Below are 12,218 nucleotides of genomic sequence, written 5' to 3'. Positions count from 1 at the left end.
CAAGCCAGAACCTGCAAACCGTGGTGCAAATGGCCAGGGAAGCGAAACATAAAAATACTACCAAACTCACGCCCACCCACACCAACACCAAGTGACTCGGAAAACTAGTAGCGCGAGCCATGTCCGTCCGTTCGCCACTACTACAAGTCAAAGCAAGGATAGGGACAAAAACATTGAAATTTATTGTAGATACAGGCGCAAGTATCTTGATAATACCAGCAGCCATGATAAACGGTGTCACATTGCACCCAACACCAGTATCACTAACCACTGCAAATGGTGAGAAAATAGAATGCTACGGCCAAGCTAACCTTGAAATTGGGATACCAAGTTTGAGAAGGTCATTTTCCTGGGCATTTGTTATCGCAAACGTCACCAATCCCCTCCTCGGACTTGATTTCTTAAATAAATTTGGCCTTACAATAGACTGCAAAAATAGAACAATTTATAACCCAGTTACAAATGAAAAATGGACATACTAGATATTAATTTATGACAGTAAAGGAGCGATTTTCAAGGCTAGTGTTTTGTGGCAGTCAATGTGTTTTTACAACAGTACATTTAACGATAACCAGTGAGATTTTTACGATATTGACGAAGTTGGGGAGCGGTTTTTAGCTGACAGAAGTTCAGGCAGACACTTGAGCAGTTCAGAGATGGATACAGTTGGAGACAGATTGTGGCTTGGCTAGGTCAGAAAAACTTTGGAAAATGAAAATTAACTGACAGTAACAGACGAAACCAGCCTCAACAGGACGTAGATGTCGACTTTAGCATGTACACACACACACACACACACACACACACACACACACACACACACACACACACACACACACACACACACACACACACACACACACACACACACACACACACACACAACCGTACATGTGAAGCATAAGTGTCTGCATTTTCTTTGTGTTGTGTTCTATTTTCTTTTTCTTTTTGTGAACCAATGCCTCCTCATTGATAGTCGCCAGTGTGAGAAAGACGACGACATGGCCAGAACTAGAACAATGAAAGATGGAGAAAAAAGCCATGGCACATAATGATTTAACTTCTCATGAAAGATTTGACTGTTCTCACAAAATGATTCTTTATAGCAATAATAAGACATGCTAGAAGTAAGGGAAGTTAAATTATTATTTTTGACTTAGTAATGATAATGACAAGGTCTCAAAGTATGCTCTTACACTGCACAATATCTTGTTTGTTCCTAAATTTAATCAAAGTTTAATTTTAGTCAAACAGAAAAATGGATATGGGTAATATATTGTGTTCTATGAAAGGAGATTCAATTCACCACAAGTGACGACTTTCAAGGATGCTATAATAATGAAAATGTTCTGCTGAGCTGGCCCCTGTCCTCTCTAAACTCTACAACAAATACATTGCTAAAGCTTGCTTCCCTGATAGCTAGAAAATTGCCTCTGTGTTACCAGTGTTCAAGAATTCAGGTAAAAATATTGACCCACAAAATTATTGCCCCATTAGTCTCCTCCTGCTTTTCGCTAAAATTTTTGAATCATTAATTAAGCTAGTGATCACCACCTCATAAATGTTGAATTTCTTTCTGACCAAGGGTATGGATTAAGGCAAACCTGTTCTACTGCACATACCCCAGCAGGCATCTTTAAAAGCATTTACTATACACGGGATAAGGCAAGTGAAGCTACGACAATAGCTCTTATTCACAAGGATTTTTCATAAAAATTAATTTATATTACATTATTGGAAGAGAATCTAATATCATCGGATCCTTTCCAGTGTAGAGAAAAATCCAGATCATCCTTGATGGCCGTATATCTAAAAAACATGATATTAATGCTCGTGTATCCCAGGGATCCATCCTTTGACCTTTTTTTATAAATAATCTTCGAGATAAGTATTTACTAATGACACAACTATCTATTATCAACACATATCCAAGGCAATGGCTAAATCCTTAGAAAATTACTTCCAGAATGTAGTGAAATAGGGCCAAAATGGATGGCTACATTTAAGGTTACTAAGGCAATTAAAGAAACATTTTCAACCACCGATTTCAATGGAAAATAGCACCTTACCTAAGAGTTCAACATTTAAATTCCTCAACGTCACGTTCATAGGCAATATGAATTAGAACAAATACATAGACACTGTCGAATCTGATGCAAAGAAGGTGGATTCCCTCTACTTAGCTAGAAAACACATGCCAGTATCCTATATCTTTACAAAGCCTCCATTTGCCCATGCATGGAGTATTGTTGCCACTAGTCTCTCCCTCTTAGACAGGGTTCAAAAAAAGTTTCAAATCTAACAGGTCCTTCACTATATACCAAACCCAGCCTCTGCGTTGCATCCTTATGCCTTTTTTACAAGCACTTCAATGGAATGTGCTGCAACAAACTTGCTGCACTTGCGCTCTTGTAATGATAATACCCTCGATGAACCTGAAAATTAGCAATGTTATCTTTTCACTGTAGATGTCCTTAGATTCTAACAGCTTCTTTCTTTGAACAATTTATCTTCAGAATTCCTTCCGTGTTCCCTGTTTCCTTTAGTGTACTAGCATGCAGAAATTTAACTGTAATATGAACAACTGCACAACTCTCCATGTAGGATGTTCATATGAGTCTATCTCCCAAATCATAGTAAGTCATTACATCTCAGTGACAACTGTACCTTATTTGGGGTGGATATAAGCAAAAATAAAAATAAAATATGGCATAAGGCAATTTGGAAATGTTGGTGGCAATTTACTGATGACAAATCTCGACTTGTGCATAAAACACACAAAAAAAAAAAGAAGCAGTTCATGAATTCAAAGAATATGTAAATTTGATGGAAAATATGACGGGAAAAGAAATTAAGATTCTGTGACCTGACAATAGGAGCATAACACACATGAATTTGTTGATATTTGTAAATCACGTGGTATTTACATTTAGTATTCAATTGCACCGCCACCTGAGCAAAACGGTGCTGTGGAATGGCTGAATCACACACTTTGTGAAAGTGCCAATTTAGCCAATTCACTGTGGAGTGAAGCTCTTAATATGGCAACCGATATCTACAATCGTTTTTCAAACATCTGCTGCAAGTTAAATTACTCCATATTAACATTGGTATGTATGGAAACCAGACGTTTCATATTTGCGCATATTTGCCTGTTTTATATATATTCACATTGCCAAGTAGTTTCACTGAAAGCTGAAGGAAAATCTGGGAGTGTTTGTTAAAAAGTATCGTTTGGTACAAAAGGTTGAGAATTCTTCAATCTAATTTGGAAGTACATGGTTGTGAGTCATGATGCTGTATTCATGAAAGCTGGTGATCAACATAAAAGTGGAAAGTTGTGTGGGTTGTGATTCTCAAGTGAACAAGAATGATTTGAAAGTATTGAAATTGCACGAAATACTAAACTTAAAGTAGACGTTGCTCCCATTTCTGAACTTATTACTCCTGATGTTGATCCATAACAATCAACATATGTAAGAACTTTTAATGCTTGTTACAAAATGTCTAATTCTTCTTAGCTGAAAGCAAGATCCTGGTCGTTCTCGATGATCGTATTTTTAAACATCATCACATTAATGCACGTGTGCTCTGGAAGCTAATACTTGGATCTTTATTATTCCTGATGTTCAAAAATGATCTTCCTGGTACAATCGTAATCGAGATGCGTATATACGTTGATGCTACAACGATATATTCTAGACATGCAAGTAAACAATGGCTGAATCTTTAGTGAATGACTTGCAGATTGTAACAAAATGAGGCTAAAAATAGTAGCATTATATGCAATCATCTAAAACAAATCTTTCTCTAAACAATCATGAGAAAACTTTCTAATCACCAATTGCCATGGCTAATAGTACCCTTCCTGAGAATACGATGTTCAAATTGTACGGCATAATCAAGTTGACACACTGGTTCTCAGTGGATCACTGAAGTTAAGCAATGTTAAACCTGGTCAGTATGGGTGGCCATTTGGGACTTCTAGGTGCTGTATGTGCTCTCCGCTTATCTCGGCATTGTTTCCAGTCGCCCTGGACTTTTCCTTGCCACTGAACTCAAACAGTGCTGATTCAGGAGAGGTGTGGTTGGAGATTGCGCAACCCTTACCTCACAATTTCATGCGCAGCTGCCCCTACAGAGGGTATCCTTTGTCTTTCCAGACTGAACAGAGGCATCGACCCTATGTTCAAACTTCTTCCCCTAATTTTCACAGGCAGCATAAATTGGAAAAAATACATAAAAGATACTGACAGGTCTGCTGCAAAGAAAATTTGTTCCTTCTATCGGACTAGTAAACTTCTCATATCTGTCAGAATCCTATATATCTTCAAAGCTACCATTTTCCCATGCATGGAATATTGTTGCCAAATCTGAGCTGGTATACCAATCGCTAGTCTCTTCCTGTTCGACAGAGTACAAAAATAGTCTTTAACCTAATAGTTCCCACACTGTCTACCAAGCTCCAATTCCTGTTCCATCATAGCAATGTTGATTCCTTGTGCTTGTTTTATAAGTACTTCCACGAAATGTGTTCTAATAAAATTACTGCATTTGTACCCCTTTAACATAAATACTCCCAACAAACCTCACAGCAAAATCCCACCCTTATTGTAAACTCCTCTCATGAAGATTTGATTGATATTTGAGGTATAAATATGCAAAAAAGTCAATCAAATATCATAATTTTCAAATTAATATGCATTGCATTCATTAACATATAAGCATTGTCTAAAATGTAATTTTGATTATTCTTGTAGATATATCAAATAAATTGCTCTTCCCATATGAACTACCAGCAAAGATGAAAAAAGATTTTAATTTTCATGGCATATAGTTTAAGTCACTGCAAAAACCAAATTTGCAATCAAGTTTATCAATTGGACATCATTAAACATTGGACAGAATATTACATACTTCTCTTTCCAAGAAAGGAGACCATCACCAAACAACAAACTATCGATAGATAACACTCATCACTATACTATCACTATCTCTATAGTCTCCAGAATCTACAACCATCCTTTCGTTAAATCGCTTTTGTCTTGTGAGGGAAAAAAATTTTTTCAGAAACAAAAACGGTTTTAAACAAAACAGTTGACAATTTCTGACCCTAACCTGAGGATGTAAAAGTTTAGAAAGTCAAAGCTGAGATGGTTTTTATTGATTTCTCCAAAGCTTTCGTATCAATCTATCGAACAAACCTAAAGAGATCATGTTAGCATATGGGATATCAGCCATCATGACATTAATGATCTTCACCCAATAGTCCAAATCTCCCCATTAATACAGAGTTTTTCAACGATAGGAAATATGCTTGCTCTTTTCCTTTTCATCCTGTTCTTAGATCATTCTCTGAAAACTGCGGAAATAAAACACAGATCTGAGGTTCATTTGTGGAAAAGCTAGTTCACATCACCCAACAAAAATAACAGCTCTCGAGTAACTCGATCAACCCCTTCGATTACCACACAACAATTTATCAATCTATGCAGATTATCTTGTCTTTATCTCGGACACAATTGATGAGCCTAACAAACTTCTTCATCTTGTAGCAGTCACAATGTAATAAATGAATTATTTTCTCTCAGAAATCAATGCCCCCCTCCACCACACACTGACCAATCATCTGGAAGGGAACATTGATTCTATCTGTCTCCTAAGAAACTTCTTTAGCCCCTTTGGTAATCACGGTTTATCAGCAGAGTGAGAACCCAGCAAGTATCAAAATAAAGACTTCTCTTTCATCTTCTTTCTCCTGTCCCTGTCTACTGGACACTCCAGCATAGACGATCGTTACTAAAGAAAACTGACCTGTGACACCCAAAGAATTTTCTACTCTTCCTTTTCCTCACTCACACACAATCCAACTTTCTTCCATCAAAATAAACCTTTTTCGTTGTTGTTTTAAAAGAGGTCTGAGGTCGTTTTTTCCATTCTATGCTTTGTGTTCGATTACTAATTATTTTATAGAGGTGCCAACTCACATCCCTAAAATTTCATTGTAGAAGCGGCCAATGAGATTGGCTTCTATATTAATGCTAGCAAAATAGTATTTATCAGCCACAACTAAGATGGCGCCATACGCGAGAAATGAAACAAGCGCTTCTCCTTTATTTTAGCTTTAATTCCAGTCTAATTAGCTGCTAACAAAGCATCCCCTTCTATCTGTCAGTGCGATTCGGATACATAAAAATATGGACAATAAATACCACGGTCCATACACAATGTTTTATCTTAATTCAGAAAAAATAAAAAATAAAATGATTGAACCATAAAATTTTTCTTTATGGATTTAGCCAACCAGCTGTCCACCTGGAGGCAGAATAAGGAAATCGGTATGTTTTTTAAGCAGAGATGACTATAGAAAATTATGGACTCACCCTGAAACAGGTATTTCGGCTCCTATGTCATATGTAACTTTCTTTCTAGTTTAGTTGAATTATTTTCTTAAACATCACTACATCTACGTCATTCATTCTTATCAATATTAAATGAAGACTTTTTGCTCGAGCCACTCGATCAACCCCTTCTGTTACAATCAAGGAATTACAATTTATTAAAGTGAGGTCGTATGACTGTCTATAGAAACCGAACTTGTAAACAGTTTTTTATTTTGTATCTAACCATACCAATTCAGCATTGCTTTTGGAGTTTTTACTTTCATTTTTTTTTTTAACTATGTTGTTTATCCAAATTATTTTTTTTTAAGAAGAAATTAAATGTTAAACTTAATAATTACAGGGTTTCGTTATTAAATTATTAATTCGATCAAATTGTTATAAAACTATAACTAATTTTGTGAAGATAATATTGTTTTAATCTTTATTTATAAAATTATTGAATGTAAATGGATTCTAAAACTTTCAATCTTTTAATAGATTAAGAATTGTTAAGGGTTTTAAAGTTCGCTAAAATGACTTTCTATTCGACAGTTTAAATGATTCTAAATTCCTTTCAAATTGCGAAAACTCACAACATAATTCATTATTATTTTATTTTTCAACTACTAAAAAAGATTAAAATGGCCGACTTGTGTATAAAGAAACTAAAATACATTTTGGTGAATTTAGCTTCGTAATTAATTTTGATTTCAAATAGGATTTTTTAAAAGATATTTTAGTATTTTACGCTGCTGTATTTTGATTTCAATAAATAATAGATTAATAGTAAAATATAAAAAATAATAAGTCACATAGAAGCGAGAAATACACATACACACAAGAAGTGCTTGTCACATCTGGGCTGCTGCATCAACCACTAGTCTCCCCCTTTAGGCAGGGTTCAAAAAAGAGCCTCTAACCTAATAAGTGGCACACTATCTACCAAGCCCCAATTCATGTCCCATCGCTGCAATGTTGCATCCCTGTATTTGTTTTGCAAATACTTTAATGGAATGTGTTCTGACGAACTCGTAGCACTTGTCCCCCCGTGATGTAAATACTCCTAACCCGACAAGCAGCAAAATTTCACCCCTTTACTGTAGAGGTTCCTAGATGCTGGAAAGCCTTCCGACCTAATAGTTTATTCCATCAAACTATTAGACTTTGGAATTCCCATTTTGTTACCTGTACTAACACGTTGAAATTGCTTCTCACTGCTTAAATAGTGACTCAGTAGATATGGGCTTAAATAGTGGCTCCTTACGTCTAAGTGACAATATGCCTTGTTTGGGGTGAATAAGAGTATATATATATATATATATATATATATATATATATATATACTCATATATAGACAGACTGTTTTGCTGTATCACAGCTATTCAGTGCGGCTAAACTCTTTGACAAGGATGACAAGAATGAATTCTATAGAATGTGTCACAATGACATATTTTTTTTCTGCACTGATGACAACAGCAAATCCCTTCCAATTGGCTCAATGAACACAAACAATACCTGTATAAGAATATTATATTGTATCTAATATATGGTACGGATTTCAAAAGATTAAAAAAAAGATATGACTTTGGTGCCATGAGCTAGAATTTGAACGAAAACATTTAGTGCTCCAGCTGTGTTCCCTATCATTTGAGTTATCAACAGATAAATAAGAAAGATTTAGAATTAAACCACTTCAAATTATGAGTCAATTTGCACATGCACAAAAGTAATAGAAATATGTCGGCAAGTTGAAATGAACATTTTACATTTCAACTCGCTGACATATTTCTGTATGTGTTATTCATCCAAACAAAGATTTTACTGGTTATAAATCATCCTTAGTGTATGATTACTATTTCCTGTTAATTTCAGTGTTATGTGACCAGTAGTTTAAGGGTTTATCGGTTAAATATTTACATACAGACACAAACATACAAACATCTACTGTTTTATTTATATATATTTACTTGCTACACAATAACATGATGAGGTGTTTGCCATGTGTCTATCCCTATTTCACTTATACAACACAAGGTGTCAGTACTTGGATCTTTATCAACTGAGAACCTACTCTTTGCTATTTGTTTCTCTACTTTTGAAAAATACTTAATGTTGGAAATGTAAAAATTATCAACATTTTTACAGAGATGTAAAATATATTTTGAAAGTTTGTTGAGAAGTTTTACAGTTCTTAAATAAGAAGTACACAAAAGCATCCATAAGTTAATTTCAAACTTCTGTTCTTTGTTTGTATATTTGTGTAAATTTACATTTTGAGTGACTATGTTCACTGGATATAGACCATAAGACTTAAAATAATTTCAGCATGGCGAATTCCAGTCTTCTAGGATGGGCGTTGTTGATGTTGAGAATCAAGGCAGGTTGCGGGTGTTACCCAAAAGAACTAACTCCGATTTCAGTTGACCAACTTTTATCAGAGTTCATAATTCAAATCAGCTTGTTATTTTGACGTAAGCTTGCTACTTTTCGATTTTCGTTAGTTGAAAAATATTTTGAGTTAACACATTCCCATGACAACTTGCTTGAAAGGAATCCAAACGAATCACATCTCTATGTAAAAATGCGATACCAGATTGCCATGAAAGAAATGAAAAGTATAAACGAGGAAATAATAATAAATAAGAATAAACAAAGAAAAAAAGTAGGTTGTATTAGTTTGATAACTTCCCTCACGTTCGTCTGCACATCAATTTCTAATCTACCATAAAATGTAAAAAAAAAAAAGTAAACGAAGCAGATAGAAAGAGAAGAGAAAGGAGATTTAGAAGTAAAAGAGGCAGGACCCAGGAGAAAACTAACAAATCACATTTCTTCCTATATGAACATCATTCGGATTCATATTTACCTTGCTATCAAATTTTATAACAATCTTAAATGTTGATATGTGAAAATTTTGGAGTATTAAGTATTGGACTGAAAATCGAGGGGCTAAAATCCCTCTTATCATAAATGGCATTTTTTTCGATCTTAAGAAAACCTAAATCATCTTCATAAATTCACTTGCGATTATCTGTCATTTTCAATATTGCTTCAGCCCAAAGTTGCTGCTACCTAACGTTTATATTCTTCAAGTAAAGTTGGTCCAATCCTGTTGGGATTAGAGGGTTGGAAGTTCTCTGGAGATTTCGTTAGTTTTACTAAAATGTTGTTGGAAATAACATTTGATTTTGACAGTTGTTGTTAGTCCATTGTGTTCAAAGAAGACTTCGTTTTAGCAACTCATCTGTGTCTTTGGAGGTGGCTGTGCAACCCCAGGCTGGAGGCACAGGATCTGGCATAGTAGGGTCCCCGAAAGTCCATAGTTTGTATAACTGCTGTTGATGCACTGTGGCACTGATCTCTAGCAGCAATGAACTTTTGGTAACTGGCAGTAACGACATATAAAAACACGTTACTACACAATCAGGATCAATCAGGACGGAGCAGGTGCTAGTGTGATTGCAAGAGTGACTGGGGTAAATTCAGACGCTACCACAAAACGGGGCGTTATTACTATCGATCAAGTGAAGACTCTCATCAAGCATGCATACAAAGTATGATGTTGTATGAGAGCGAACATTGAGGATTGAGGCCATGCAGTGTACGAAGAGAAATAATATGAAAATGATACAATGGAGGTGTAATGTGAGTCTTACAGATAGATTTTACTTCTGGTGATTTCAGAGGCAGATTAAATCTGGACAATATAAGTAAACGTATGTAAAAAAGAAGACTCAATGTTATGGTCATGTTGAAAGAATGGATGAGAGTTCTTGGGTGAGTAGATGTAAAAAAAGTTAAGGTAGCAGGTTCAATTCTCTGGAGAAGACCAAGGAAATCAAGGGAGTAAGTTATAAAAATGGACTTGAGAAAAAGAAATATAGATAATGACCTGGCTAGAAATAAGTTAATTTGATGTCAATTCTTTAAAGCCATACAAAATATGCCAACATGTAAAATGGACGTTAAACTACTGATGATGATGATTTTTTTTTTTTTTACATGGGGGTCACCAATTATCAAGGCCCAGAGGCCACTCAGGGATAAGGGTTATTGCGTGTACAGTAATCAATGAGATAGTATTGTAGTAATGATTAGTATTGGAGATTTGATAGAGTGTCTTACTTAAGGGGGCGGTTTGTCAGGAATTTGTTTATGTTGGATTTGAAGATATCCAAGTTGTAGTCAGGTGGAAAACAGGCAAACGGAAGAGAGTTCCACAATCGTGCACTTCTGAGAAAGAGGCTCTGCTCATGGAATCTACATTTGGAGTTAGGCACAGATAAAGAGTGGGGAAAATTATTGACAGTAGTTTCAGCCAGACGGGTGTTTCTCGTGAAAGATTGGCGAGGGGGGACGAGAGATTGGAGCTCAGACGAGCACTTGCCATGGAAATAACGATAAAACAAAGACAGGCTCGCAACGTCTCTTCTGTAGGAGAGAGGCTGCAGGGAAGAGAAAAGGGCATCCCCCACAAAACCACGAAGTCTATTTTGTACTCTTTCAAGGCAGGATAGGCTGTTTTTAGCAGCTCCTGCCCAGATGTGGCAGCAGTACTCCATCCTTGGACGTACTTGGCTTTTATACAGATAGAGAATTGCATCAGTAGTGAGATATCTTCTGGAGCAGTAGAAGGATCCCACCATTTTTCCAGTGTCCCTGGCAACAGATTTGATGTATGTGTTCCATTTCAGATCAGGAGTAAAGGTCAAGCCCAGAAGCTTGTCAAAACATGGAGCCTCCCCAAGATGAGAGCCATCCATTTCAATTGATGCCAGATGGGGATCAGAGCGTTGATGATGTAAAAATAGAAGCTTGGTTTTGGATGCATTAAAAGTGACCAGCCACCTCTTCCTCCATTGTACCATGTGCTCAAGATCAGAGGAACGAGAGTCAGAGAGAACTTTGTCATTTACAGACTTTGATGTGTTGCCATAGATGGTCGTGTCATCAGCATAGATGTCAACGAATGATTTATGTATGTGTTTTGGGAGATCATTGATGTAGATCAGGAAGAGAGTTGGGCCCAGGATGGACCCCTGGGGAACTCCAGCATTAATACTGTGGGCCTCTGATTTCTGCCCATCAGCCACTACTCTTATGAACCTGACGACGACGACGACGACGACGATGACGATGATGGCAGCTCAAAATTCTCAGATTTTTATTGTTTTTGAAAATTGCTATGATAGTTAATTCGAAAAAGGCTATTTCTTATACAATGCATAATTTATTGAATACAAATGCTCTACTGAGTTGGCCCCTATCCTCTTCAACCTATAAAAATGCTTTGCAGGAACTTGAGAGAGATTGTATTAATAAAAAAAGGACCACATTATTCACTTCTGGGTTGTATAGATACATGTCCATCCCATACTTAATGATAGAGGTAAATTAACAGACTCACCAGTTGAAACAGGCGAATTGTTGTCCGTACCGTAAAGGAATTTGGGTCACTATCTGAGAATGTAAATAGCTGTAGTACGATGAAATAGCGATAATTGTTTGAGATGTAATAATATCATTATTTGAGTTAGGTGTAATAAAAGTATTAGATCGGATAAAATATCTGAAAAAATACTCAATACATGCTATATTAAAATTGTTTAATAATTGTATTCATAATGAAAATATGTGTAAGACAACAAAAATTAGCTACAAAAATAAGGCTCAATTAATGCATATAAATCGGTATCACTGACATGTATTTTAAGTTACGTTATTGATAAATTAGAAATGACATTCTAAAGTGTATAGAAATGGTAGAGCTTCAAAACAATAAGGATTTGTCCATGGCAAATTACCAATGTTAAATCTGTTAGAAATGCTGATTAA

The sequence above is a fragment of the Euprymna scolopes genome, chromosome 1 (assembly GCF_053919585.1).
Source record: "Euprymna scolopes isolate OS-2025 chromosome 1, ASM5391958v1, whole genome shotgun sequence".
Classification (NCBI taxonomy): Eukaryota; Metazoa; Mollusca; class Cephalopoda; order Sepiida; family Sepiolidae; genus Euprymna; species Euprymna scolopes.
The sequence above is the reverse complement of the archived record's forward strand: the minus strand, read 5'-3'. Positions refer to the sequence as shown.